The 22,404-nt window shown below is 40.3% G+C and overlaps 1 protein-coding gene across 3 annotated transcripts in view; it reads right to left on the bottom strand.

Moving 5' to 3' along the window:
• Positions 1-22,404, bottom strand: part of LOC149259359 (lysM domain receptor-like kinase 3) — a 247,618-nt gene that overhangs the window by 106,673 nt on the left and 118,541 nt on the right. The gene's annotated exons all lie outside the window — the stretch shown is intronic.

Genomic DNA, 22,404 nt, shown 5'->3' with positions numbered 1-22,404 from the left:
ATGGACATCTCTTTGGTCCTTCGTTCGACTCCTCCGAGTCTCTACTTCCCTCTGGAAGTTCTCTCTTTGACTCCCTCTGAGTTGCTACTTCCAGTGTGGAAGTTCTCTGCTAGACTCCATCTGAGTCTCGATTTTCCTCTTGGAAATCTGCCTGCCAACTATCGAGTTGCACCTCTCCAATCTCTTGTGCACCTACAACACTGATCTAGTTTCCTTCGCTAGAAATCCACCTCGATAGCGACTCCCCTACCTTGGTTTTGCCCCATTAGGTATTGTTCTGCCCACAACACCCCACCAACTTCACTCCTTGCAAACTGCCCACAGCTTTCTAAACCCAGCATTCGAAGCACTGAGCCTGTAGGCTTTGCGCAATCTCAACAATGGCTGAAATGCTCCCCTAGCTAATTGTGTCAACCCTCCAGGTCTCTGGGTGGTTATCCGTGAGGCTTTTTTGCTCTCCTCGGCCTCTATGATGGCCTTTCTCTACCTCAGACTGATGACGCAATCCCTCTGCGTCAACCCTTCTCCACTGCTTTATGCTAGTAACAACTTCTGTCACTCGGGACAACTGTTTCTACTGCAAATTCTCTGCTTTCGCTGGTGCCTTCAGCTCTCCTGTGATCTGCAACCATGCTCTGATACCATGTTGAAATTTCTAAGTCTAATCGTTAGAAATTTTATCTGTATTCTTCTAGTTTATTTCTCCTACTTGTTAATTACAAACAAGTTATTTAAACATGTAAACATCGCAATAAACACAATACAGTCTCAACCATCTACAAATCAACAATTGAAAGAAATAACAAACACACAAGTGACACTATTATTTTTGGACAACTCATCCCCGGAAAAACCCAACTTGGGAAAACTGGTGCAACAATTCAGAGGGTTTATTTTATTATGAAGTCTATCCTTGAGTACAATTGGGTGCCAAACTGGCTCACCCGACAGAGAAAAATAACCGACAGTAATACCTCTCTATTCGAAAGCAGATATTCAGAAAAACTACCTGAAGAAACCCTCTCCAACACAACTGAAGCACTGCGTTAGTATTCTCTCCATCCCAGATCTCTTTCAACTACGTTAGTATTCTATAATATATATACCCTTGACCAAATATTCTGTCTCGGTTGAAGTATCGAGACCTTCTTCTTTGAAATCCAAACTGCCATTTCTGTGATTAGCCCTAGACAAAACTTTGTTGTCCCTTCATCTCTTTCTCGTTGACACTCAGGAAAACAGGGTTATGCAGGGATGTGAATTTTGAGGAGCAGAGGGATCTCAAGAGAGCTTACAGCATAGATTACTCTACAGTGGAGGTTTAGGAGCAGGATACGCTGAAGACAAAAACAGTACAAGCAATTTAGGATACCTTGAAACATAGCCATGAGAAAAATGAGAAGTAGGAGGAATAGGACAAGGAGTAGAGGGTTCCTCTCTCTCAGACTCAAACTTTTAGCACTGAGCAGGAAGGCTAAGTGAGCATAGTGGATACTAAGAGACAATCGAGAGTAAGTGGGTACTCCTAGATTTTCAGTCAAACAGAGCAGGCCTTCCTCAATGGTGTGGTTGAGGAAGAGATTTACATTGAGCAGCCATAGGGTTTTGAGGTGCATGGGAGGGATTCCCATGTGTACAAGATCTCGTACCCACCAAACTTGGTATGGTGAATGTTGGGCCAAGATCTCGTACCCATCAAACTTGGTATGGTGAATGCTCATGTGGGGGACCAAAAGCAAAATCGCATGTATAAGAGCAAGGTTTCATGGCTTGCATGTGAGGAAATTTGGTGATGTTTGACTTTGTTATGAGAATGCCTAAGCCTAAAACAACGTCAAGCTTGTTGCGAATCTTTTGCTAAATGTCAAGGTAGTTCTACATTGCCGCACTTCCTCAATACTTTGTAATGTCATTCTAGAAATCATTGTCAATAACTCTATTTAGTATTGATAAATATAGCTCAAACAAGAACCTCAGCACAAGTTCAGTGCAAATGTGCCAAAAGTTGTTCAAGACATTTTCAAAAACATATTCGATTTTCAAAAAGTAATTCTATATTCTAATTCACTTTAGAAAAAATTGAAAAGTCTTATATTTAGCTATTAAATATAAAAAAGTGTATTTCATGCAGTGTTGCGAAAATCGCGATAATATCGGAAAATTGTGATTTTCTGAGTTTGGCGATATTATCGCCCGATTTTTACATTCATATTTTTTTTTGCAAAAAATCGCAATAACTTGAAATAATCGCGATTTTTACGAAAGAAACTTGATTAAAATATATATATATATTTGTCGATTTTGATGAGGAGGAGGAAGTGACACAACCTACCCAAGCTACCCCTGTCACCAGTGAAGGATGTGGTCTACCTCCTGTTGCTCCTAGTTCTTCAGCTTCTAGAGCACAGTAGAGTCCACTGCCAACTCCACCGGCATCTACATCTAGAGGGAAAGCTATTGCATTTTCTCGCAAGTGGGGCAAAGGAAATCAGTGATATAAGTTATTTGGTTCATTTCATTGTATATGACATTATGACTCATGATATGAGATACATTATTATATTTTTTGTTGATATTTTGAGGCTGAGTTGGGACTCAGGAGTCAGGATTGACTATTCAAGACACGATTCACTATTATGTGTGATGTAGCACTAGAAATGATATTACACATCTTATATATTAGTTCTTTTATCATATTTATGTGTCAATGTATGTATTTTATGATGTAGATGCTTTAGATATTAAAAAAATTGAAGAAAAATAATGAATATTTTTGTATTTTACGATTCTTTCCTGATTATTTCTCTATTTTTACGATTTTTTCCCTCACCAATATTATCCTGATAATGATTACTACAACATTGATTTCATGCACACATGACTTAAACTAGGAATAATCTCAAACATTAATTAGGATTTGTTGATGTTGATAGCTCTGTCAGGTGCTTGTGCATAGGTTAGGTGTCAAGCATGCAGAAGATGTCCAAAAGCCTCTTTATGTACTTGCTTATGTTGAGAAAGTGACTTTTATGATTTCTTTCCTAAGTTTAAATTAGGAAAAGCACATTAGTTAAAAAAATAATTAATGTTGACTATTAAGCTAAGGATTCTAATGAATAATGAATTTAATTCATATTATAGAATTAGATCTAATCTCTATCGAGAGATGTATTAAATAAACCTCGAGAATACCATAAAAGTGACATGTATGTTGATATTTCTATTGAATAAAAGGAAGACAGAAAGGGAGGGGAGGCATAAGGATGTTTGAGGCGGTCTACACCTATGTTTTTCCTGCATCCCCGAAGACTCAAACCCTAGTCTAGTTTTATCTCAGCGCTTTCCATTTTATGTGGCGGTTTTTGGCGACAGATTTGCAGGGGCAATTCTTATCAGGCTCTTTTCGAAACTTTCCCGAGGACAGGGGGCACCTTTCCATTTTTTTTTGCGAAAGGACATGTTAGAAAATATAACTATGTTTAGTCTTCAATAATGTACATGAGTCATTATGTAATGTACTTCTCAAAAGAATAAAGAAAAGAATTTTTATTACTGTAACAATGACTTACTAAAGCATGGGTTTCATGCTTGGGTCATTATTATATTACTCAAAGTCCCCATTGTGGACTCCTAGGATTAATACTGAGTTTATAGAGTCATCGTACATTCAAAGAGACCCTTCTTGGGCTTTTGAATCATGTAAAATGGTTTTGGATCAAGTCAAATATGAATTATGTACCCTAAGGACCCTCATTATACCCACAAGAAGCCTCTATATACAAGGAGGTCAAATTCATTTGGAGCATTCACTCTCAAGCAAGTTCGATATCTCAAGAAGATTTGGAGAAGTGCAAAGTTTCTTGTCGGGAGGTCGAAAGAAGTGCGAGTTTGGGGAAGTCTATAGAGAGGAAGAAAATCGAGATTTTAGTGCCTCTCTCTCTGTTTCGTGGTCTAGGCTGGGAGATCAAAGTCTCCTAAGATTTCGTTGTTGCCAAAAGTTGCATGTTGCCGAAAGCTAATGCCCAGTCGAAGTTACTAGAAGGGGTTGAGGATTTGGGAGGCTAACATGGTGTGGAAGGAAAGTTTGGTCTTGGTCTAGGGTAAAGAGTCTCAAAAAATACTATTGAAAGGAAGAATTATCTTGACTGGGTTTTCCCCTCAAGAAGGGTTTTGACCTCGCATGTGCCTATATCTTGTGTCACTTCTTTTGTGATCTTCATACACACATACTATAGTAATTGCTTGATGAAAGATAAGATAATAAAGAAGTAAAAGAAGCCAACACACTCGGAAGTAATTATCAGGAAACAAGAATCAAACCCTAATATAATTATTTTGATTTTCCCACAGGAAAACACCATGGAGTTGGACGTCGTCAACTACCAACTATAGATAGTTCGGTTCCACGTGGCATCCTTACAAAAGTCAGGAGGAGTTATTGCATGATAGCAAGAAGTTGTTGAATTATGACCCGATGCCTATGATCAATTCACACATTTCAAAGAATTTTAATGCGGAGGTTTGGCACAATTAACAGGGATGAGGTTGTTCTCAAAGTGCCAAAAGTTGACTACTCTTCTACACCTTTTCCCCCTAATGCATCAAAGTTTGATTCTGCTTCTAATTAGTGACAAAAGGAACCATTTCAGTCCCATAAAATTCCAGCTATGGCGGTGGGGAAAAATTTAGGGCTTGATGTTGTTACGAAGACGATGGATTGTGCTCTAGTTTGAAGGTTTGCCAGAAAAATTGTTAGCCCGCAAGCATTGGAAAAATGGATTGACAGTTTTTGGAAGCCAAAACTTGAATATAGCCTTGTTTTTCATGTCTTGTCCCAAGGTTGTTTGGTCGCAATCTTCAGAACAAAGCAAGACTTGGAGGTTATTATGGGCAGAGAATAATTGTGGGGGAAATCGGGTTTATCTTTGCACCATTGGAAATTAAATTTTGATTCAACAAAAAATCCAATGCGTGCCCAAAAGATATGGGCATTGCTTCTTTTTTTTCCACAATCCTGGTGTCTAGGATAGAATCTTAGATGACAGACGCTACCAAACCAACCACAACGAAGTTACTTTGCACAGTGGAATATAAACAGTAGTAAATCTACTAGTGCATAAAATATACACAACTTTTTACATAAATTATGTAGAAACCAACCTCGTTATACTAATCAACGTGAATAATACAACAGTCTAGGGATCACGTACTAGGCATAATGGCCCTCAAATATCCACAAGTACAAGAATACAAAGCTAGGGCTTGGTGTTAGCCCATCGACAACCAATCTAACCTCCACAAGATACTCTGACCATCTGGCTGATGTAGCATGCAATCACAACTCCACTCGGTCCAAACCTGTACCTGCTCAGTCCTTCAGCTCCCGATTTGCAACATTGCCTCTATCAATGATCCAAGTCTATCTAGCCACTAAACGTTAGCTATCCAATTTGCTCACTAGTTCTGCCTTAGTCCATCAAGGGCACAACACATCAAGGCACCTATTGAGTTGTTCACAACTCTATTTATGAACAAATCCCAACTGCCCACTGCTGCTCCTCAGCTATTAAGGGACTTCAACCCACTATAGTCTTCCTGCGCTACTCTAATAAAGACTAACTTAGGGCCGGAAGGGGCTACCACCTATCACTGCAAGATGCTCGTCTCTCACAATGAACACAGGCTAGGAGGATTGTCAAACTTTTGTTGTAGATGTCCTCCACACAACAATTCTAGGGCTACTCAAACTGCTCCTAGTTGATCAGACCCTTGAGCTCTACTTCTGCCACTCTAGCAACCACCTTAGTCCATAAACATGGCGCACACCAGGATCCAACTTGGGCACTATTACTCTGTCCTCCATCAGACCATAAATGCCCAATCCATTGTCCACGCTTGGTCCACTCTCACACTACCCTCCAACAGACCACAAATGACCAATCGTTGTTGTAGCATTTGCACTCTAGTTAGGGCATCCAAACACTAGGATCACCCTTCCTCATGGTTGCGTCCAGGCTCCTCAAACTGTCCTTCCCTAGGACACTCATCCTCTAGCATCCAATCATCAAACAAGATGACATCTGCAACTCCATGTTGCTACTACCTTGACTTGGGATCTGTGTAATCTCAAAGGTTTGTTTAGGGCATCACAACAACCCTAGTTCTGCTCAAATTCACTACGGATCCCTTTCCTAACTAGGCTGCTCTTGTTGTCCTTCTTGGCATCCTTATGCATTGATGTAGGCCTTGGAACCTCCACAAACCACCCAACAATGTACAAACCTGCTACAACAGCTTCCTTCTTCATGCCATGTTTCCTTAATGATCTTTCATCCTACTACATGTTCATCGGTGGTGGAAGATAGTCATAGATCTTCCCTTGGCAGCCCTGCATAAGCCCATCCAGATATTTGTTCAAAAATATTAAATCAAAATTACCTTTGTGATGGTCTTTCATCATGACATCTTCTAGTTTGCATTAGCATCCTGCATACATGTCAACACATCTCCCAAGGATATATATTGTCAAGGGTCTCTTTCTTTTTCAGAGTTCATCAAAGTCAATCTATCTTTCCTGTAGATATCCTAGTCAGATCTCTTGGTTTTTTGAATGTTGATTGCCTTTTCCATGGTTGCATCTTCCAAGATCTCTTCCTTCCTTTCTTTTACACATTTCCTTCCCAGGAACTTCTAATGAGAGTCCCTCCAAATAATGTCAACCACCTCATATTACATATGAAGACATATTATGTTGATTTCATCTAGTGAATGTGTGACCCATGCATTCTTGCATCACTTCGAAGGAGGAGATCCTTCGTTTTGATTATGCTCTCAAGATAGACATTGATCCATGTTACCTGCAAGGCTACAACCATATGTCATGACTTTACAATATCAAAAGTAAGCATACATACCTCATTTTACTTTATGTCATCCAAACTTTCTTCAACAGCTTCCTTGATTGAAATAACTTCAATCCTTTGTTTTGCTTCATCTCTTTTGTCATCATAATATCATCCCATGAATTCCACATGTTTGGAATTCTTGATGAAACATTTGCCTCCCCTCTTGATCGGTGAACTTTTCAATGAAGATTCCATCAGAGAACCTTGAGGATCTAGAGTATCCCCATCTAGCAGATGTTTCCTTTTGACTGATGTATGATGAGCTTTGTCTTGGACGACTTTTTCCTTTACATAAGTGCCACTTATGTTTCCAATCAGTTTCCCAAGAGCTATATTCTTCATAGTTGGCTGCCATAGATTTCAATTTCAACCATCTTTCATGCTTCTCTATGATGATGTCACGAGCTCTTGCTTTCAATGCTTATATGATGCCATAAGGCATCCCATCATTTTTCTTAATGAATCCTGACAGACATATCTTACAATAGAAGACTTAGGAACTTGAAAAGAACTTAGGTGAGGGAGACTATCTCCGTCATAGTAGAGATCTCTTACTTCCTCTTTCTTGGACTTCTTCTTTTCATCTTCCTCCACTTCTTCAGTGATATCGGCGTCTTCTCTTCCTCTTTTGTTATTGTCCTTCTTGATCTTAGGACAATCTCTCTTGTAATGCCCATATTCTTGACACCCATAGCATTGAATCTTAGCCATGTTTTCTTGAGAACTATGCTTCCCAAACTTCCCTTTCCTTTTAGTAAATGTTTGACCCCTTTCACTTGGTCCTTCATCACTTTTTGCCTTCAACCTGTCTTCTTCTATCTTGCATAGAAACCACAAGTTGTTGAATGGGATAGCATTCTTCTCCTTACGAGCATTTGATACAAGGTTACCTTGTTCATCAGTTAATGCATTTAGAACAATGGAGACCATTTCTTTATCAAATATCATCTCTCCTAGATCTTGCAGTTGAGTTCTTATTTGAGATGCTTTTGAGAGATATGTAGATATCCCTTCATCCTTTGATACCTTCAATTTGAATAGATCAAATCTAAGTGATATGACCTTTCTTATCACACCTTCAGAGAATAGTTCTACTAGCGTATCATATATCCCGTTTGAAGTCTCTTGCTTTGCTATATAGGGAATGAGGGGATCTTTGATAGACTCCATAAAAATATCTTGAGCCCTTTAATCCCTTTCCATGTATTCAGATAGTGCTTGTCCTTCGGATGGTTTGGAGACCTTTCCATTGACATGATCAATGACTTCATTTTCTTTGAGGATTATGTCTATCCTCCTTTTCCATGCAAGGGAGTTCGATGACCCAACTAGCATATAGATCTCCTTGCAAACTGAAGTCATTTTACTATATTAGCTTATACAAGAAAAGATACTTACTTCTCAGGTGAAGATGAAATCTTCAACTTGATCCCCTTGATGATGATGATTGATGAAGATGTATTAATGCCTTTTCAATGATCTTCTTCCAAACGAAATCCTTGCTTCAATAAAAGGAGATTTCCCTTTTGATGATGACAACGCCTTTTGATCTAGCTTCCTTTGGATAAATAGTCTTCAAGATACTTCAACTTCAAAATGATTGAGAGCGGATCCACGGAATGCTTCTTTGATTGAGCTAGGGTTTTTACTTTCTTCAAGATGATGTGATCTTGATCTTAAATTGCTTCTTTGGGATGAATAAACTTCACGCTATCTTGATTCTTAGATCTCTTCAGCTTGAGTAGATGTAGGGTCTTGGCCTTCTTTTCTTGATGATGATCCCAAGACATCTTTTGGTGTAGATTTCTTTTTCGATCTAGGGTTTTGACACTTCTTCGTAGATATTGACTTCAAGATGATCTTCTAGATTCGCTTTGATTTCTTCCTCGAGATTTGATCCTTGAGTGTCCCTTAATAACATGCCCTTCCTCGACTTTGTCACCTTAGCTCTGATACCATGTTGAGAAATCTAGGGCATAACTATTAGATGATTTCTCTTGTTTAGATAGTTGCTTGTGAATGTTTTTTACCTCTTAAATTAGGATCTCCTTTTACTTATGTTATTATAGTGTTATTCTTCATCAAACATCGACCAATGCATAAACCATAAAGAGACAAGAGACACGGAATATAGGCTATTAGTCAGGGCCAAAACCTCTCCCACTTGAGATGAAAACCTGAACAAATTCTTCTTATAGAGACTTCAATTGACAAATACCAAGACCATGACCCTTGACCTATTTGCCTCTCCAAGACCACGACACAAGTTCCCTTTCATTACTTCTCTTCCATGCCCAAGTGAACACTTGGTCCAAATGCTTGCCTTCCTTATACTTCCGATTTCGGCTTCCTTTTAGATCTGCAACTTCTTGGCTTCCTTCAGAAACCCTAGCACGTGTGAAGTATCAGCTTTGGAACCTTGATTCCCTTCGCTTTAGGTGGAGACTACTTACTTGACAACTCAGCTTGATATCTTTCTTGTTCTTCACCCAAAATACTCTCTTATGATGATTGTAATATTTCGGCCTTCTTCCTGCAATAGACAAGTTTGTAATCTCACACATGTGGAGCTTACTTGGCCCAAGAACAATTCCAAAACAATCCCAAAGACTTCGACCTTCCTTCCCTTCTCCTTGTTGGTTATAAGGCTTCTTCTTGATGACCTTCGCACTTCTTTATGGCCTCAGATCTGCACCAAAAATCTCTCTGAAATAAGGTCGAGCTGCTCTATTTATAGTTGTTGGAGCCTCCATAATAAGCTGACTTGAACAGTGGGTGAGCCGACATGTCTATTGGAGCAAATTCATTATTTCATTTAAGGCCGACTTGAAGTAGACGCTTGAGCTTGGTCTTGGACGGCTATTTGACATTTTCATTGACCTACATACAAGTGTAACATGTCGAAGAAGGGTCCTTCATGCATGACATTGACTCTCCTTGTCTTTATGACCAATCCTAAGGGCTCGCAATGGGAGCCATTACTAAAAATAAAATTCCTTGCTCATGAAACCCATGAGACAATCATTACAAAAATAATTTTATTTTTCTTCTTTACATCAATTACATAAAATCACAATTACACATGTCATTCCGAAGACCAAACCTAGTTACACTTTTCAACATAATCTACTAAGGCAACCTGTAAATCTTTAACCACACTAAGGACTTCAACCTTCCTAGAGTCCATTGGAAAAACGTTATGATATGGTCTAGAGATTCTTAACTTTAATTGCTACGTGACTTTCTTGGTCATAACATTCTTAGATGCACCAGAATCTAGCATGCAATTATGAAGCAATCTGTCATTTATGTCAAAATTGAGAAGAACAGCCCATGGTTTTCATTAGTCATATAACAGTTATTGTCTTTTAACTTAATTTCTTCGTCTTGATGATTAATTATGGCATCCCTTTGTTGAAGCATACCCAAAGACCACGCACCTTGTTTTGAAAAATGACATACCCATCCCTGTCCCAGTCCCTGTACCAGTCCCCGAACCCACGTTTCCTGGCAACATAGGATTTGACCCTTTGAGGTACTAGCCTTGGGGATGCCAGGGCAGAATTTTATTCCAAAGCTATGGCTTAGCTTTTCTCCCAACTCCATCGTCGGATTGGTCTCAAAATTCGAGAAGAGGTTGAGGAAAGACCAGCACAAGAGACCCTAGGGATTGAACTTTTTGGAGGGCTAGCTTGTCGGGAAATTGATGCCATAGGTACCTCAACTTAGCTAGCCCTAGAAGGAGGTGAAAGAATGTGATTTTTGGTGACCACATTTTGCTAGATCAATGCCTTGATCAATAATCCTATTACGCGGTTTTTACTTCTAAAGGGGATAATATAGTCAAGGTACATCCTCCAAAAGGTGGTGGCACGTGACAAATAGGTGAATGAAATAGGGGATGAAATGGGGCAACCTTGGGTCACATGCTGGAGTACAAGGATAGCTAATAAGAGGGAAGCCCACACTTCGGTTTATAATGTGTAAGAGGGAGCAATCATGGTACATGAGATGTCTCGGCCCTGATTTTTCCACCCTTCTTTATATGTCTTATATCTTTTTATGATTTTCTTTGATTAACTGCTCGAGGCCCAAGGGGTAAGAGCATGATGTATAAGATATAGCAGTGAATATCCCCCTTTTAAGGTGGGGCGGTTCATTGACCACCATGGCTTGGGATAATCATGGCTTCCTATATGATGAAGGAGGCTCATAAAACCTGTAGGAACCAGGCTGATGACCATGATGATGGGGTAGAGCTCATGTATTGCCTTTTGCCCACGTGCTAGATGTGTTTGTCCCGACCATCTTTTGTATTTTGTGGTACATTTTCCTATTGAATATCTTTCTTTTTAGCTGCATCAACCTCCAGGCTTCATTCCAGGCCATGACCCAAGGTGTGGGAAAGGGGAAGGGGCATGCTAACCCTATGTGGACCCAATGGGGCAATGTGGACCCAAGTGGGCGAAATGATGAATGGGGTAGTAATGAATGGAAAGAGGGTAATATCAACAGATAAGCGAGCGGGATCACACAGTTAAAATCGAGGTGTCCCATGAAATACCATCCCTAGAGCCAAAGGTTAATAAAGAGATCTCACAGAACTAGAATCCAAGGTTAATACCTAATAGGGGTCTAGGGGACAAGAGCAGAGAACTAGCCCATTCTTTCTGCTAAATCCCCCCATTAATCTAAGCCCATAAGCGTCCATGCTAAGCAAACTACACTTACTCAATTTCCAAATGACAAGGCATACCTTTAGGTTCAGAGACCCACCTTCAAACATACAATCATGGCAGATGGGCGAGGAACCACATGGTTGGCTCAAGTGGTGGAGAAATGGCACAATGAGCTAGTTAGTCGTTGCAAGGGGCTGTTGACTGTTGGTTGAGAGCCATCTTGGAGAAAAAAAAAAAAAAAAATCTCGTAAGGATATTTACCCACACACTGGTGGGTAACAAGGCCCATAGGAACGAAGGTGATGGCCATGGATAACAGGTAGAGTTCATGTTTGGCTTTTGCTCACGTGCTAAATTTGTGTGTCTCAACCATCTTTTGCATTTTGCAGCACATTTCTTGTTGAGAGTGGCCAAATTATGCTTTTTATTTTCTTTTTAGTTGCATCAACCTTCAGGGCATCATTCCAGGCCCGACCCAAGATGTGGACAAGGGGAGGGGCAGGCTAACCCTATGTGGACCCAGTGGACACATGTGGACCCAGATGGGAAAAATGATGAATGGGGCTAGAATGAGCGGGCTAGTTGGTCTTTGCAAAGGGTTGTTGGTTGTGGGTTGAGAGCCATCTTGGAGAAAAAAAATCTCTTAAGGATATTTAACCACAAAATGGTGGGTAACAAAGCCCATAGGAGCCAAGGTGATGGCCATGGATAAGTGGTAGAGTTGATGTTTGGCTTTTGCTCAGGTGCTAAATTTGTGTGTCCCAGCCATCTTTTGCATTTTGTGGTACATTTCTTGTTGAGAGTGGCCAAATTATGCTTTTTATTTTCTTTTTAGCTGCAACAACCTCCAAGGCATCATTCCAAGCCTGACCCAAGATGTGGACAAGGGGAGGGGGAGACTAACCCTATGTGGACCCAGTGGACACATGTGAACCCAAATGGGAAAAATGATGAACAGGGCTAGAATGAGCAGAAGGAAGTGATGTATATGGTGTCAGGAAGCAATGTATATGTTGTTGGGAAGCGGAGCCACACAACCAAAATCAGGGTTTCCATGTAGTGCCAGCCCTAAAGCTAATGGCCAGTAAAAGAGATCCCATGGGACTAAGATACAAGGAAGATCACGAAATCGAGCAATGGAGACAAGAATACAGACCCAATCCACTCCTTTTGCCGAATACCCCCACCAATCCATGCCCAAAAGTGCCCATGAAAAGTGAACAAAATTACTCGACCAAACCAATGAAAAGTCATATCCGTGGGGTTGAGAGGCCCACCTTCAAACATACATCCATAGCAGATGGGCGAGGGACCACATGGATGGCTCAAGTGGCGGAGAAGATGGCACATCGAGCTATTTGGGGTCTGCAAGGGGCTACTAGTTGTCAGTTGAGGACCATCTAGGAGAAAAAATTTATCCGATGCATACTACACACAGGTGCTAGGTAACAGGGCCTTTGAAGCCCTTTTCTATAGCTATAATAGAGTCCCACATAGCTTGGTAATAAGGTGAGCAAGCAGCATTAAATGGGATATCTGCATCATACTACCATCTACCAATGTATTGAAAAGAAGATTCTTTGCATTGTTTTTCCCAATGTTCATCCAAAGTGGGTTGACAACTTGGCTAGGAAGAAGTGGGATTAACAGAGGCAGAGGTGGTAGGGGATGAGAAATAACTCTAGATGTTCGACCTCTTTGTTCCTTTAGATCATTGGCCTTGATCATAAGACCCAAGAGCAAGAGGAACATAGTGAAAGGGATCATTGGTGGAAGGGATAAAAGAGGAACATAGTGAAAGGGGTCATTGGTGGAAGGGATAAAAGAGGAGTCTTGAATCTCAAAATCATCATACGCACTCTCTTTCATGGCTTATAAAATTTCATTCCTCCTTGCAATTTCTTCTTGGATAGCCTTATCCCTAGCCTTATTCTCCATAAACTTCTCAAACTTGGCAAGGTATTCTGCCCTAACAGGACCTATCACTTCCTTTGGTGCATCACATGGCTTTAGTTGGCCTCTTATCCCAGCTAAGTGTTGTTTCAAACTAAGAATATCCCTACCTCCAATAGACTTATTGCAAAATTTGCATATCATTTTTCCATCAATCACATCACAATGAGCCCATGCACTATCCTTGGCTTTTGGAGGATGGTGGCTAGAAATATTTGAAATTTGCAAAAAAATTTGGCATTAAAAGAAAATTGCAACTAAGAAAAATGGAAAACCTAAGATAAATTTGGGGAAAGAAAGGGTATATTTAGCCTACAAAATTTGATAGCAAAGAACTAGAGATTTGATAACAATGCAGCATTGATGTGATAATGAGATATTAAACAATTATTAAAGTATTACGGACTCATGTGCGTGGATTTGCCTATGTTACTTTATGCAATGGATCGATAAGATTGTGAAATACATAGACCATGAAGCAGTAAAAGAACATAATAGATAAACACGTATAAACACAACAAGTTTAATAAGGATTTCAACCAACACTCCTGGGCTACATCTCCTGGTCCAGCGTTCATTGGTGACCTCCCTTTTATGTCTTCAAAACAGAGTTGTACAACAGTGAGCTCAATCTGAGCCTCACACAACAGATATAAAACAATAAGGCTTTATTTGGATCCCCCAAGTCTCTTCTGAGTACACAGACTCTCCTCATTGACTCTCTGTCTCTGTTTCTTTGTCTCAGCAATGCCTGTCCTGTTTTCTGTCAATCTGTGGTTTTAAAGCCAATCTGCGTTGTCTATTCATTTCATCTTCTCGGGCTCTCTAGCTTCCCGACCTTCGTCCGCTCAGATCCCCCTCTAAGCATTAGCAACCATTGCTAAACGCTTTCACGGTTGGTGGCCACCTGTATTGTAACGGAATGGGTCATCGAGCCTTTGAAATCCTTCGAAATCGTTGTTCTCTGTTTACACAGAGAAATACGTTCAAACACAAGAAAGCTCCGCCAAACACAGTCTATCAGACTTCAAATATCCATAAATCCGCCTTATACTCCTATCAAGTCCGCCTGTATACCAACATCGCATCTCCACCGTTGATCTGGGAGACCCAGTCCAACAGTTGTGGTTCATTTCGGCGGCCCTTTCGTACAGGGGTTAACCGCCTAATGAGGGTGGTTATCTCTCTCCTCAGCCTGAACACGTGGCAGCCATTATATGGGATCGGGCGGAGCCCGGCCCAAACCATTTACCGCCCTTGGCCCGCCCGAAATCTCGCTCATATCGTGATTTCCCTTTGTATTAAAAATACATTAACAACATTGAAAAACCTCGTAAAATGCCTTTCGGACTTATAATCATATATAACCACATTAATAAACCCTTTCGGGTCCATAATATCGCATCGGCACTTTATCCTTTGTATTTCGTTTTATTAACGAAAATGCGATTTACAAAGGCAAACCATGTTTTCTGGATCTCAAATTATATCAAACATCATTCATAATCTTTATCGAGTCCGCCTATCGCAGTCATAGTTATTATCGGCCCCGATCCTTTGCACAGTTCCAATGCGATATTGCGATCGCAATCACATATCGCACATACCCCGAGCCGATTATAATCATTCCACTGTGGTTTGTCGACGTGATATTGCAATGCAACGTGGGCCGTCGATCTGCGCGCTCGATCGACGGTCCTCGTTGACCCCGTTGATCGTTGTCGCGTATTTCTTGTGGTTTCCACCAATAGCCTCCCTTTGCTACCACCGATAGCGATTCGTCGATCGAAACTAGACCGTTGATCGGCCAGATGCGACGACTCTGATTCAAAGTTGCTTTAACTTGTCGATACTCTGTTTTTCAATGTTTCTCTCTATGTTTTTGCCTCCCGATAGTGTTATCTGCCTCCTTTAAAGGTTTTTCTTAGGCGACAGTTTTGAATGTTTAGAAGATTTTGAAGACTTACAGGTTTTCTAAGATCCATTTGGATCAAGCATAGAACACATAAAAAAATTAAATACATGGACATCAGTAAAGTATGGATTCTTTCAAATGAAAATCCTTACCTACAAATGCAAACTAGCTTCCTTAGCCTCCTCTTGAAGATGTCAAGTCTACCAACAACTCCAAACTATCTCCAAAATAACTCCAACTCCAACTCCAAGCCTCCACGATGACTACTTGTAGAGCCTCGTGAATGCTTCATCATGACACTCGTGACCATTATTTTTGACTTGATAGTCATCAATTCGCAAGATTTTGACATAGGTAAGGTACTAATTATCCTTTTTTTCATATGTCAAAAATGTTCCTTATTATTAAGTTAAATTTTACATTGGCTACCTTTTCGTGCAATTCTACAGCCAACTACATTGATGAACAGGATCCGAGGTGCCAATCAAGGAAAGAAAGATATGGGCAGAAAGAGGTTGATCCCCTCCTATTTATCTGCACCAAATCATTAGAAGAAAGCTCAAATCGTGTGGTAAATGACAAAAGTCATCATGTAGCTAGAGCATGTGACGAAGAGTCCGAGATGAAAACGCCTCACGATTTGCTTTGTCGAATACCAAATCGGGAGCGAATCGTTATCTATTAGAAGCTAAAATTAGGAATCTCAATTTGATAGTTTTAATTAGAACTCTATTAGCCGAAAGTAGGCACGAAAGCCTCAAACGTTTATTAAATGGCTTTTATAAATACCGTAAGGCAGGACATAACAGAGAATGGCAGTGAATAAATATTTTGTGACTGTAATCATTTTGAAACTTTGTGTTTTTATTTAATGGAAGCGCCTTTGAAGACTTGATGCGCAGTTAACTATTTGTTGAAGCTTGAGACCGCCTGTTTGTGGAGGGCCCTTGCAAACAGTGAGGTTTTTTAACTTGTAGATTTTCCTTTTTGTTATTATTTGTTGTAGCATTTTCATGTATCTTCATTATCTTTTTATGCTAGCTTTACAACTCTCTTTTATAGTTTCTGAAGCTGAACTGAATTATCAAAATACCAGTGATTTCCTTGTGATTTTTTTGGAATTTCACTAAAAAGCATTGAACTTCATAGCAAAAGATGTTTCTCTATAGATTTGGATATATAGATTTCTTTCAGCTTTATGTTCAAAGCATTTTTATTCAAAAGGTTTTCATAGTTTAATTTCAAAAGAAGAGTGGTTTGTTTGCAGTTACTTTCTTGAACTTTCAATTTTGAAGCAAGTGTGAGTTAATATAGTTTTCATTCTGCAAGTGTGAGTTTATTATTACAAGTGTGAGTTAATATAGTTTACATTCTGCAAGTGTGACTTCTCTATGGTTTAATTTTTCAAGTAAGAAATATAGCTTTAAATTCACAATCATTTTTTTTTCACTAGATACCAATGTTAATTTCATTTTGGAATAAGAATACAAAACTTGAAGACACATTTCCCATAACTCAGTCAATTAATAAATCCAACTTAATAAAAAAGGCTTCTAGCATATATTGTGCACTTGCACTTCACAAGTTTACCAACTCCAATCGATAATTTATGTAATCAATTTAAGACAATTAAGTTCACAAACACTACTCCAACAACAACTCAACACTCTCCAAACTGCCAATGAAACCCACAAAAACTCCAAATGGGATGTGTGAGACAAATGATAGAGGAGACCTCTTTTTATTGGCTTGGAGGGGCATGTTTTTGGACGAAAACAACCCTTAGTTTCCCTCCAAACCACTTTAGAAGCCACAAAAAAGCCTCCCGGTGGGTCCGTGGTCGATGTGGCAATGAACCAGTTGGTTTATGACAGAACCAAACGGTTTACCCATAAACTAGTTAGTTATGTCATAAATCGGCCAGTTAGGCCCGTCTTTTGTCAAAAATCGGCAAAGTTGCCCCTTTGGCTGGGTTTTTTGCCTGATCCAACTAGTTTAGCTAGTGAACCAGTCGGTTTAGCCGGTTTTCTGTTCAGACCAGATGGTTTTTAAAACTACGACGTCCGGAGATGTGGGACTACATCGATACACCAATGTCGACTGGGCTGGAAACATTATTAACGGGAAGAGCGCATCAGAGTGTTGCTTTAGCTTGGGATCTGCCATGATATCTTGGTCCTTGGATGAGCAGGAAACAAAAATCAATGGCTTTGAGTACCGCAAAAGTAGAGTATATTACTACTAGCATGGCTAACTATGAGGTAGTTTGGTTGAGAAATCTCCTTGAAGAATTGTTTGAGCAGGTCTTAGATACGACGGTGAATTATTGTGAAAACAAGAGTGGAATCCAATTGGCAAAGAATCACATGTTTCATGACAAGTCCAAGCACATTGAGATTAGATATCATTACATATGTGACATGGTGCAGAGAGGACTTGTGAGACTATAATATTTCGACCCATAAGCAGATTGCAGACATTCTAACCAAGGCTTTGCCGAAAGGTAAGTTCTTGATCTTCAGAGAGTAGCTTGGACTAATGGATGTGAACCTCCCAAGTAAGGCTCTCGGCTGATCAAGGACACTAATCAATGCTCTTCCCCCTGTCTGAGCTCACAGGGTGAGGAATGGAGCCGAAGAGCTCCTAGGGTTGAGGGAACTCATGGACAATAGGTGTGCATGATCCTTACCTCATAGTAAGTGTGCATCTCCCTTATTGTTATCTTAGGCCGTGTTTGATCCTTACCTCACGGTAAGTGTGTATCTCCCCCTGCCGAGTATACCCCAGTATGCATCCTTCTCACAAGTTGGGCTTGTTGGAATTTTCTAATTTTAGATAATAACGGTATTTTCTATGCTTAAGCACAATTTACTTCAATGTTCCTTCAGTAGCACAATGACAATTTCCAATTATATCCAGTAGCAATCGCATTAACTTATAAACATTGACAGTAAATGCAGATAGAACATAAATCATATGCAGAAGACAGAGGACACAAGATGTGGCAGATGCCAAGGATAAACCCCAATGTGGAGAAACCCTTTGATCCAATATTCTTATTATTCTTCAATAGTTCAACAAAGAGAGAGAGAGTATAAACCGCAGTAGAATTTATTTTGATATTTGTCGTAAGAATACTGTGAATAACTTATTTCTAACTTAATGAGTAGAAGAAATAATTTAATCACTACAGTTGGATTTCTATTTAGAAATTCTCACATGGTATCAGAGTTGAGATAAAGCAAGAAGGAAAGGGTCGAAAGACCCAGTGTTGAAGGAAGAAAGGAATTCGAAATTCATGCAGAGGCAGTAATTTGAATCCCCAGGGGGTTTGTGTAGTTCAATCCAGGAGGCCTCAATTTTCGTGGTAAAGCTCTCTCTAAGTGAGTCGACAGAGAGGTAATATTTCCAGATTGAAATCTGACAGCGGTAGAAGGAACAACGCAGCGAAAGATTCAGCGAAGAGAGGTTTCTCAAGTGGCACACAGTTTCTCCTGCAGCAGTTGCTGGGGCAGGATAGCGTCAAAGAGCAGTTGAAAATAGCAAAGATGGATACTCAAAGTGTCTCAGAGTTGTCTAGCAGATTAGAAGAAGAATTTGCATGCCTAGCAAATTCAGCGTCAGCAGATGTTTGGTACATTGATAGTGGGGCTTCAACTCATATGACTGGAGTACGAGAACATTTCTCGACCTATGAAGAAGAACAAATGGACTTCCAAATTACTATGGGAAACAAAATGAAATGTACTCCAATAGGGAGAGGCACCATAGCATTTCAAACGGAAGCAAGGTCCAGCATCCGAGCCACCAATGTTCTGCATGTACTAGTATTAGGAATGAATTTGATTTCAGTGTCCCAATTACAGGACAAGGGATACGATGTATACTTCATAGCAAACAAAGTATACGTCAAGCATCCATGCTGGAAGAAGAAGAGATAAATTGGGGCTCGAAGCAACAAATTGTATAGGTTGCAGCTTGAGTCTCCAATGGCACTGATAGGCAGTAACTATAATGGTGAAAAGGAACGAAATGAATTATGGCACAAGCGAATGGGACACTTACACCATGCAGCACTGAGGATGCTCAAAGAGACTCTTACAGGAGTACCAACCCTTAGTAATGAGCATGATGACTTATGCCGAGGATGCGTGCTAGGGAAGTATGCTAAAGCAACTTTTTCCAGAAGTAACAATAGAGCATAATGTGTATTGGGATTGATACACTCAGATATTTGTGGTCCAATGTCCACAAGAGCTCCTAGCGGTGGCAAATACTTCGTCACTTTTATTGATGATTTCTCTAGATAAAACCTGGATCTATTTCTGAAAGACCAAGGATGAGCTCTTTGGTCGATTCAAAGAGTTCAAGGCTCTCGTTGAAAATGTGACAAGGAAAAATATAAAGTTATTGCGTTCAGATAATGGTGTAGAATATACGAACTGAGACTTCACTGATTTCTGCACAAAGGAGGGCATCAAAAGAGAGTGGACAGTTCCATATAATCCGGAGCAAAATGCAGTAGTAGAGAGGAAGAATACAACTATTGTTGAGGCAGCCAAAGCTATGTTCTATGATCAAGATCTACCTAAGTTTTTATGGGCAGAAGCTTGCAACACAACAGTGTATATCCAGAATATAACTCCTCATAGAGCATTGGGGAAGAAAACACCCAAAGGAGTCTTCCCAGGGAAGAAGCCAGAAGTCAGTGATCTCAAGATATTCGGAAGCGTGGCATATTGTCACATTCGAGACGAGAAGCGTGGTAAACTATAACAAACTACAGAAAAGGGGTATCTCTTAGGATATAGTGAGACCTCAAAGGCATACAGAATCTACATTCCTAGCAGCAGCAAGATTGTAGTGAGACGGGATGCAAAGTTCATGGAGGATAGAGATTTTAGAAAATCCCAAGAGATACTAGCAGAAGGTCAATCAATAGATGGTCCACTAATCGAGGAGCAGCAAGGGCAGCAAGGAGGACAGGCAGGAGGACAGACACCAGGATCGAGTACACTGACCAGTACCAGTGTTTCCTCAGAAGGAGGAAATCCAGATAGTTCTCAACAGATGGAACGAGGGGATCAAGAGGAGGAGTTGATTAAGCCTCCCACCACTAGTGGTAGAAGCAGCAGAGAAGTACGTCAGACACTGAGGGACACAGAGGAGTTTGTTGGAGCTCCTAGAACCGAGAAAAGGCAGCGAAGCAACCTGACAGATACCAAGCATTGGTAGCTCAGGTGGAAGAACCCTCTAGCCTTCAGGGAGCTGTTCAACACCAAGTTTGGGTGGATGCCATGGTAGAAGAGTACAACTCTATCATGACGAATGATCTCTGGGAATTAGTACCTAGACTAGAGGATAGATCAGTTGTAGGATCACAAGATCAAGTATGCTGCAGATGGCAGTATAGAGAAGTACAAGGCTAGATTCGTGGCAACAAGGTATGCACAGAAAGAAGGAATAGACTATGAAGAGACCTTCGTCCCAGTTGCTCATTACACATCTATCAAATCTGCTATATCCCTAGCAGCTCAAATGGGATGGGGGATTCAGCAAATCGATGTCAAGACAACATTATTGAACAAGGTGACAGAAGAAGTGTATATAGAACAAACCGAAGGCTTCGAAACTCATGAGAAGAGAACTCAGGTTTGCAAATTAAAGAATAACCTGTATGGGCTCAAGAAAGCACCCAGAGCATGGTATGGTCGTGTTGATAGTTACTTGCAGCAGTTGGGATTTGTCAAAAGTGATGTTGATCCCAATCTCTATTATTTGATGGTAGAGAATGAGCCACTTATTCTGGTATTATATGTGGATGACTTGTTTCTAACAGAGTCATCCAAGCTCATACAGGATTGCAAGAAGAATCTTGAAGCTGAATTCGACATGAAGGATATGGGGTTGATGCAATATTTTCTAGGGTTTGAAGTTGGGCAGAATAATGGGGAGATCTTCCTTGGGCAAGGAACATATGCTAAAGAGATTCTGAAGAGATTCAAAATGCAAGATTGTCGACCCATGACTACTCCCATGATCACCAACTGGAAGAAAATAAATGCATCAAGAGACAAGAAAATGGACCCAACCTTTTACAAACAGCGCATTGGGTCACTCATGTATTTGGTCAACACTAGGCCAGACATTTGCTTTGTTGTCAACACTCTTAGTCAGTTCATGGTGGAACCAAAAAGGGTGCATTGGGCGGCAGCTAAACACATTCTTAGGCATCTATGTGGAACAATCGAATATGGATTGAAATACTCCCGAGGGGAGGATGTCAATTTGAATGGGTTCACATATGCAAATTGGGCAAGTAGTTCAGTAAACCGAAAAAAGTACCTCTGGGTACTACTTCAGTGTTGGATCAAGGATGATATCTTGGTGCAGCAGGAAGCAGAAGTCAGTAGCTCTGAGCTCAACAGAAGTACAATATATGGCAGCCAAAACAGTTATGTGCGAAGATATATGGATTACAAAATTGCTTGTGAGTTTGTTCAGGAAAAGGATGGAAACGACCAAGGTTTACTATGATAATCAGAGTTGTATGAAACTCTCTAAGAATCTAGTATTTCATGATCAGTCGAAACACATTGATATCAGATGTCACTTTATCAAAACTGTGTTCAGCGTGGGGCGGTACAACAACAGTATGTCCCCACAGGAGATCAGGTAGCAGACATACTCAATAAGGCTCTAGGAAGAGCTAAGTTAACTCAGTTGAGAGAGCAGATGGGTATGGAGGGAATCCATTTTAGTAGCAGAAATAGGTGATTTCTCAGTTGCAGTCGCAGAGGGAGTTGCAGTCCGGACGCAGGTTCACAAGTGGTAGAGTCAACAACAGTACAAATGAAGCATTTGCGCAGTAGTCGGTGGGCAGGATGTCAGACATCAGCAAGCACAGAGGGAGATGTTACAAAACAGGGTGATGCTTTAGCAAGTTGCATTA

Source organism: Pinus tabuliformis, chromosome 6, assembly GCF_031772625.1.
Source record: "Pinus tabuliformis cultivar Carrire ecotype Pingquan chromosome 6, CPIR1, whole genome shotgun sequence".
NCBI classification, from domain to species: Eukaryota; Viridiplantae; Streptophyta; class Pinopsida; order Pinales; family Pinaceae; genus Pinus; species Pinus tabuliformis.
The sequence above is the reverse complement of the archived record's forward strand: the minus strand, read 5'-3'. Positions and strand labels throughout refer to the sequence as shown.